The sequence below is a fragment of the Neophocaena asiaeorientalis genome, unplaced genomic scaffold (assembly GCF_003031525.2).
Source record: "Neophocaena asiaeorientalis asiaeorientalis breed wild unplaced genomic scaffold, Neophocaena_asiaeorientalis_V1.1 scaffold113, whole genome shotgun sequence".
Classification (NCBI taxonomy): Eukaryota; Metazoa; Chordata; class Mammalia; order Artiodactyla; family Phocoenidae; genus Neophocaena; species Neophocaena asiaeorientalis.
In genome coordinates, this window is record NW_020172316.1 from 3,740,620 (window position 1) to 3,749,765 (window position 9,146).

Consider the following 9,146-nt stretch of genomic DNA (forward strand, 5'->3'; position numbering starts at 1 on the left):
AGTTAACATAAGTTCACAATATTATTTTATATTTATATTTTATATTTATCCAGATGCTGTTATTTCTCGTTGAGTTCTTCTGTGGAAGACCTGAGGCAAGAAATATCTCACCCAAGGACTGAATTTGGCCCTTAGTTCAGTTTCAGACTTTGTCGGTAATGGTTTCTGTGATCTTGGACAAGCCTCAGTTTTCTCACCTATGAAATGGAGATAGTAAGAGTACCTATTTTATAGGATTATTAGAATGATTAAATGAAATGGCCCATGTAAGGTGCTGAGAATATTGACTGACACACTGAGAAAACTGAAATAGTATGAACTATAAAAATAAGAATCTACCAGGAGCTCCACCTGCTTCCTTTAAAATTAACTCATGCTTATAGTTGCACGGTTCTGACTTCAGTAGCAATATCCTAGAAGTCCACGTTATGGGGAGGTTGTTCCATGTAAAGAGTTTTGTTGTTTTATAACAGAGATCATATCATTGACTTCAGCATTTATGTCCTTGCTTTAGAAAGACAAAACTACATATAGATACATTGAAATACATGTCAATATATATGATATATATATAGAGACAGATAGCTATATTGATATATATCATATAGACATTCGATTTTAGGGAAATTTTTTAAATGCAAATATTAAAAAGAAAAATATTAGCGTAAAGATAAAATAACAATAACTTCTAGACTTCCTGGATGACATGTTAAAACGCATGATTAGACCATCCAGGTGCACTTAGAAGCAACAATAGCAGTTTCTAAAAAAAATTAGTAAAACAACAACAACAAAAAGTGCAGGCACACACCCCAGCAAACCCCAGCATTTCACAGAGTCCTTATTAGCAAAATATAAAAGCCTTTCTTTGGCAGAAACAAAAACGGAGAGGAACTTTGATAATGTGGAAATCATGTGAGAAGAGCAGATGCATCCACTATATGTGGTAAGTCAGATGCCATCTAGAAGCCAAGTGGGTCAACATTGAAACCATAATCTTCCAAGCCACTGGAGACAAGAGGGCTGCTAGAAATAACCCTGGTGCAAAAGACACATTCAGATGGAGATGACTTGGCAGCCGTGGGCAGGAACTTACTAAGAGCAAGTTGTGTGGCCAGGGATGGGGAGAGAGCAGGAGCTGGCCTCGCCTTTTCCTGGGGCTCTCTCCCTCTGGCTCCTTTCTCTTTCCATCTCCCCTGGCGTCATAGCCCTTCACCTTTCCGTTGAGATAGCCTCCCTTTCTTCCTTTCGTCTAGCTTGTTCTAGCTTTCCCACCTAGCTTTCCCTTAATAGAAAATAACATGGAAATGATAACTTAGGGAAGTATTTATTTTAAAAAGTTTTAATTCTCTGTGCTTAATAGCAAATGGGTTAAATCTCTTCTCGCTCTTTAAAAAAAGTTTCCTTTTTTATTTCAGTGTGGTTACATTATATATATGTACATATATATTTGTACACATACGTATTTTATATACATACGTATAGAGTCTCCACACACACATATATCCTCAATAGAAAAAAATGTTGACTCCACATTATACAATGAAAAAAAGATTTTTATGAGTTAAGTAAAAATTTATTGATTTTGACAATTGTGTTTTTCTCAAAATATTGCATTAAATTATTTTATACCAGTACAGCTTTTGGTGGTTTATGATGATAATGTCTAATTTTTAATACTTTTCTGCCCATATTATGAAAAATTATTTTTTTAAATTTCATTTAGATATCAACCATTTCCAATAAACTACTTCCTATGAAAACTTTATTTATACTGACAATGAAAATGGATAGCTCAAGTGTAGTATCATACAGAAGTTCAGGGTAATTATACTAGTATAGCATGGTTAGTAGTTGTGTAATGAGTAATATAATTCCTATCTTAGTCATAATTGGCCTTCATGTCAAATTTTAATCTTTAGACTGTTGAGTGTTTTCAAAAGCAAATAAAGGACCCACATAATGTTTAAAACACTGGACAAATATAACAAATAAGTGACAATTTCAAAATAGGAAATCTATGTCCCATTAGGGCAAAGAAGAAAGTGAGAGCAACATCTGGTAATGTAATTAGTACGATTAGGGAAACACATCCACAGAATTTACTCTGCAGGGGAAATGTAATGGGAAACCACCCATTTACTACAGTGCCTTAGCAAGTGCTAGCCTCTAAAACATAAAGAAGAGAGAGAAGATATTCTCCTATAATTCTTTAAGAGATGTTCAACCATCTCCAAGTAATTTTTGTAAGGTTCTTATTGTTTCACTGCTTTGATTCATACAAAGCCACGTTATACCTTTGCTACTGTAACTGTACTGTGGCGGAGGAAAGTTATTCTCACCTCTTAGGGTTCCTGGTTGGGTCTAAACGTTAAACTGACAGAGACAGATTAATAGGAAATAAGTATGCAATGTATTTAATATACGTTTTACATGACACAGGAATCTTCATAAGGAAATGAAGATCCGAAGAAACAGATCTGAGTGCCTCTGTGCTAGCATTTATGAAGTATGGACAGCTGTGGAGGAATATGACAGGTTAAGGAGTGTAAGGTAAGTATAGTAAACTGCGGGAAACCCAGCAAGGCCTCTTTGTTTGGATTCTTCTCCGTCCCTTTGTCTTCAGAGACAAAGATGCTCCTTTCCTCCAGGTATAGGGAGGACACCTTTCACATGAGGGTTTTATAGCCTGTTTCAGGGGAGAAGGACAGTGGGAAGGTCACAGTGAGCCTCCGGCTTCTGTTTTCTCAAACTCCTCCAACTTAAAATATTCACTGTGCCAAGGTGCCATATTTTGGAGTAGCATGTCCTGAATCCCATCACTACTTTTGAGAAAAAAGGATTTTTAAATTCCAGGGAAACTCATTCCTCAGTTAGCTTGAGGAGAGTATCAGTTAGAATATTCTCTTTGGTTCCTCCTTAAGCAGCATGTTGTTTTTTTAATACCATGATATATATAGTATATTCTACGATTATGCATTTAGGTCTGAGGTAATTATGCTCATTTACATTATTTTTACTTTCTCGGCAATACAAAATCTGGGAGATGGTACGTGAAAATTATCATTACTCAAATTCTGGGGGTTGGGGAGTGCAGAGAAGATGAAAGGTAATAATAAGAAATAGCAATTTGTGAAATTATTTTTATTTTACAATTTATTAGAAATCAAGAAAAAGAAACAACTTAAAAAGATTGATGTCTTGCTCTCTAAGAAGATATCATACATAAGATAAGATTGTCATAAATTTGGCAATTCTTTTTTTTTAAGATATTAAAGGTTATTTTAAGTATAGATTTAAACATAGAAAAGATTTTTAAATGAGCCAAATACTTCAAAAAGGGTTTCAAATTTGACTTTTTATTGGCCATAGGTCATTTTAGTTTGAAGTCGATGCCAAAGAATTAAACTCAGATTCCTCTTCCCATCCAGCCTCATTAGCAAAATTATCCCCGTGTGCTTCGTGTATGAAATGTAGAAAGCTTACTTCTAAGTGGATCTATAAAGCACTATAAGAAAACGTAAAACTCTATTGTTCTTAAGGAGGATGTGTTTTTTCATCCTAAAAACTATTACAACTTCTCAAACAAATCATAAGCTAGTGGAAGAGTTTGTTGGACTATGGATTCATTTAGGGCCACTTTCTTTGGACTCTAGTTTCCTGATCCATAAAATGAATCCTACCTGTCATACATATTTAATGTGATTATTAGCTGAGAAACATAGGTGAGGCCACTTTATTAATTGTAAAGAACTAAACAAAGAGTTACTAGCAAGATGGCAACAATACTAGCCTTCTCATTTTTATAACTCTAACATTTGAATCAGTAGTTGGTATGTAGTAGACTATCTATATATATGTATTTGTGGAACTGAATAGAATCAAGACCAATAGAATTTGAAAAAGAAACAAAGGAATAAAAAAATACAATGGAATTTGAAAAGCAAGCAAGAAAATATATTTAAAAGCCTCCTTATTGTAAGAGAAAGCTTGTATTCCAGAACTAGAAAAACTAAAAATGAATCACTTAAAATTTACTCAAATTCAAGATCACACTTTTGGTTATAGAGAGAAATAAATTAAAATGAAAAGGAAGAATTTGGCAAATAGTGCAGCATCAATGATTAGCAAAAAAAAATGAAGGAACAATTTCTGAAAAATATGTCAGTATTTATGTATAACATATCTAAAGTGCTTCAGAAAGCAATCCTGGAGAAAGAAAATAACACACGATGATGGAGCTGGAGGTGATGGTGGTGATGGTATTTGTTTTGTGTTGGTATTTTTCCAAGCTCAAGTAGGAACACAGCAATGACAAGTCAGCTTCTGTTTGTTATCAACTCATTTTGCACCTGGAGGAGAAAAAGAAAATAACTAACTACTTTAGAACACAGTGGAAACATTCCAGAGAATTTAATACCATGTCATGTAAATCTCTGCAAAGGGAAAAATCTGTTAAGCATCACTTAATGGTAACAAACTTGTATGCTTAAATAGAGTATCCAATTAGTCATTTGCAGCAGGAAATTTTTCCTGGCAAGTTTCCTTTTAAATCTTAAAACAAACAAACAAACAAAAACTGATCACCATTTTTTAGATCATTTTCTAAGGATAAGTTGTAAAAGAAAACAATTGGTTACAATGTTAAGGTTGTTACCTACATACATACTATACATGCATACATACGTGTATGAGTATTTCTAACTCAGTTTTGTTCTGTTGGCTGTCAGACAAGCATGCAAAGATACACCTTTTCTCTTCTGATTCCATCTTTCCTTAATGCTGCTGCTTTCTGTCTGTTCCCACCTCTTCTCTCCTTTGCTGCTTGCCTGCAGTTCCTGAAAGAGTCAGAGGGAGAAACAAAGATCTTAGATTTAGAAGGAGCCTCACATGATCATCTGGTTACCCCTCCCCCATATCATTCTCCACATTTTTACTGAATAGGAAACTGGGTCCCAGAGTAATTAAAGAACTTCCTCAATGTCACACAGTTATGACAAAGAGGAAATGACACGCTCTGCTACATCACCTCTTTCTATTTCCTTCTAGGAGTTTATCACTATCTGAAATGATCTAATTCACTTATTAATTTACATACCTATTGACAGTCTTCAAATACTAGAATATTCATCCATGAATTTAAGGACCTTAACTATCTTGTTAACACCTGTGTCCTCAACACAATGTTTAGCATGTCATAGGCATTCATACATATTTATTGAATAATAAACTAGAATACTGGTTTCTTGTTTCCAATGTACGCTTTTATAAACTACACCAAATTATCCCATGAAAAATAGTATAGAATAATTAAGGATGGCTGACTTTTCTAATTCACACAGCAGTGAAAAGACGCCCTCCATCATTTTCCTAAAGCTCTTCTTCCTCCGAAATTTAGTTCTTCAGAATGTTATGATAATAACATATAAAATCTAATAATTTAATTTCTTTAACAGATTTCACATTTCAGTAACATAGACATTTTTAATGATTAATGTATCTGCTGGAGCTTTGAAGACTGGTTTTTGGAATCAAAGACTTGGAAAACTAAGGACATTTCTTCCCCCATCATCCTTCAGAGAAATCAAATGCTCAAAATTACATGTAAGCATAAACACTTTAATGTAGTTAGACAAGCTTTTCTATTATCAGTTTGCACTTTACACTGTTTGCTTTTAGATGTGGGTAAAGAAACAGAATTTTTAAATCAATACAATATAACTGGTTTATTTATGAATTCATAAATCCATATTGCGACTAAATAAACTCTGCAATACTTGCACTTACTTGCTATGACAATACTCCATACCGGTCTTTCCAAAACTTCACTCAATGGTGTATCACTTTTGTGATTTTGAGGTACCATTTCTACTATGGTTATTTAACATTTTTTTAAAAATTGATTTAAAATACACTAACACTTTAAGCTTGTCTCATCCTAAGCAACAATAGCTTAGGGGCTGGTGATTATGTATCTTTTCTAATATATAATAGTATTTATAAATATAAAAAATAAGTATAAAAATAATTTGTCCGTGGCTAACCTAAAATAATGTTTCCACAATATAGAAAGCATTGGCATAATTGAATTAAAATTTTAAATGGATGGTGTAAACTTTTTTGAGAATAGAAAATAGTCTGAGAATTTTGTTTTTTCTAAAGATGCTTACCTTGTACAACTCTGGGGTTAGAAAATCACGGTTTAATAGAAAGAACTCTGGCCTAGAATCCTGCTCTGCCCTTCTACACTCTCTGCTTCAGTTTCTCATGTTTAGGGGGACACAAAAAATACTCAGCTTGTTACTGACCAGGATTCTTGGCCTCCTTCATCAATAGAAATTGATCAGAGGCCAGACAAGAAATTCAGGCAAGGCTTTATTGGGCCACCTGCTGTGGCAGGGTGCAGCGAGAACAAACAACAGGTTCCCTTGCTTGCTGGCTACGGAGAGGGTCGGGCTCATTCCTTATATGGAATGAGGGTAGGGGTGTGTCCAGGGGTCAGGCCAGAGGGGTGGCTTAGGTGTTTTGCCCACCCCTTAGGTGGTGGTGTGTGCAGGGGGCATGTGCAGTACCCTGCTTTTGCTCCAGACTTTTCAAAAGTGGCAGTTGGGTTTTTTGGTCTCTTTGTATCTTTTGTCCAGAATTTGCCCCAACTGCCCAGACATGCAGTTGTTTTTAGTCCCATACAGTTTCTTTGTATTTTTTTGCTTGAGGAGAGGTGTGTCCAGGTGTAGGCACTGCAGCACTGCAGCAAAGGGTCCCAGGTCCCAGCCTGTCTCAAACTTATCCACCTGACTTAATCTTTCTCACATTCAGCGTACACAATTGAAGAGATACAAGAGCGAGCGGCCAGGATGATGAGAAAAGATTGGGAAGAACTGGTGATATTTTATCACAGAGAGGAGACCACTTAGGAGATGACACCAGAGTGTTCTTCAGTATCTGAACAGCTGTGCCGTAGGAAAGGAGGTAAAGTATAGGAGAAGGAGAGAGTTTAACACACAAAAGAACAATTAGAGCTCCTTGTCTGGGTTTGGGGTTCAGCTGGAGCTATTCAAGAATTAGAGAAGCAATCAATCACTTGTCTGTGCTGTTGGAGAGGATCATGAACTAGAGAAGGTTTGGATAGATAGTCTCAAGTCCTTTCTCATTCTAATAATAATTGCACCAGTTATTAAATGCTCATTATGCTGGGCTGAACATTTTATAGGTGTTTTCTTGTTTAATTTTCAAAATAATGCAATACGGGTAGGTATGATCGTACTCATTTTACAAATAGAGAGACTGAGTCTAAAAATTTGGTAGGTGTTGAATTTGAACCCAAGTCAGAGTGACTCAAACCCTGTCTACTAACTATTATATTATATTATAAATGTTGTCTGGAAAAGATAAAGGTTTTGTTTTGTTTTGTTTTGGTCAGAAACTCTCTTTGCCCATTCAGCCAAACGGAAGCCAAGTTGTCATCATGAAAAAAATTTTGTTGTAAACTGTAATTGTGTGAAAAGGAAACTGAAAAGCCATTATCTCAGCTGGTATCCTTCAAATTTCTGAGAAAGTCAACACTTTTCCAAAGGAAAACTTATGCTTTTAATTGTGATCTCTGTGTTTTGAGAGTGGAGAACAGAATAAAAGAAACCAACATTTCTGAAGGAAAACTTATTCTTTTAATTTTCATCTCTTTTCATTTTTAAGAATGGAGAACACGATGGAAGAATCCAGAAGCCATTGTGTTTATTTCCCCATGTGTTTTTTGCTGTTACAAAGTCAGCAAAAGCTTTTCTTTTATTTGTCTGAATCCTTTTGAAAAAACATTTATAAAAATGTCTGTTCATGCAGAGGGAAGGGCAGTTTTATTTTTTAGGACCTCAGGGTATCTCAAATTATCTCAAGGGGTATCCGGGATGTTTTACAAACACAAATAATTCAAAATCACTTAAAACAAATATGTGTCTTAATCAGATTTTAAGTAGGGAGAAACTTTGAAAATCAAATAAACAGTCACAGCAGGTGGTCTAGAAACACAGCAGGTGGTCTAGAAATTTTTGGTGAAACTGGTTTAACAAAAACAAAACAAAACAAAAAAAGGCCAGGGCAAGGGAGGGAGAAGAGAAAGGAAGGCAGGAAGGATGAGAGGAAGGAAAGAAGCAAAGAAGGAAGGAAGAAAGGAAAAAAGAAGGAAACTTGGAACAAGTACTCATAAATACTTGAGATACTACTTATCAATGAGTTTTGCGTTTATTTTCTTGGGGAAAATATACTAAGGAAAATTATCATTATCTCTATTGTATTGGCTTATGTATTCACGCATTTCTTTTAATCTCTATATTATAAAACTCACAGTCAAAATTAAAAACAGTACTTTTACTTCTTTGAGTCCTGATTTTATGATCCCACGGTGGATTTTGCATTTGATTTTTTTCTTCCTATCTTAATTTACCTCTTTATTGACTTTTGAGAAATCTTTTCGTCTTTAGTTTTTTAATCCATTAAACATTTGAACTTCACTAATATCATTAATGTGGGAAGCAAATTGGGCATTCCTCCACCTCTACTAAATTATGTGGTGTAGATACTTTACATTGAAATGCAATAAATAATTGTTCAGGATGCCAGAACTTTGAATTATCAAAAGCCATGTTCAGTAAATACACATGGTCTTGTAAAACCTTGCTTTGTACTGATGCTTATCTTCTCTGCCAGTTCTGTAGGGGAGAAATTATCTTTCCTTTATTTTCATAACACCCAGCAAAGTGCCTTCCTAGAGATGAACCCATAAAAAATAGTTGTTGAATTAACGAATTCATGAATTAATGAAATTTCTTATGATAATAGGAGATTTATAAAATCTAATGATTCATTAAAATGCAATAGGAAACACCCCATATTTCCAGTAATAGCCAAAAATAAGTGACAGGGGAAATTTGGCATATTTTATTTTAGATTTATAATTTTTCTTTCTTAATAACTAGTGGAAACGATGGAAAATACACCTCTCACCACAGCTTAAAAAATGAAGAGAAATCTGTGGTTCTTTAATCATTAACGTGTTGTTGGAGGGAAAAAGATGTTTAATATCTAAAGAGTAATACATTTTGATCTTTTGAATCAAGAAATCTGGCATTTCTCCATCATTCAGAAATAAATAC

At 34.6% G+C, this 9,146-nt stretch overlaps 1 long non-coding RNA gene across 1 annotated transcript; it reads left to right on the top strand.

The window, feature by feature from the left end:
- The first annotated feature begins 757 nt into the window (after positions 1 to 757).
- On the top strand, positions 758 to 7,141 carry LOC112414425 (uncharacterized). The gene is made up of 4 exons (XR_003006133.1): positions 758 to 946; positions 2,443 to 2,553; positions 5,457 to 5,604; positions 6,817 to 7,141. It is a non-coding gene; the product is annotated as an uncharacterized LOC112414425 (long non-coding RNA).
- Positions 7,142 to 9,146: the final 2,005 nt, after the last annotated feature.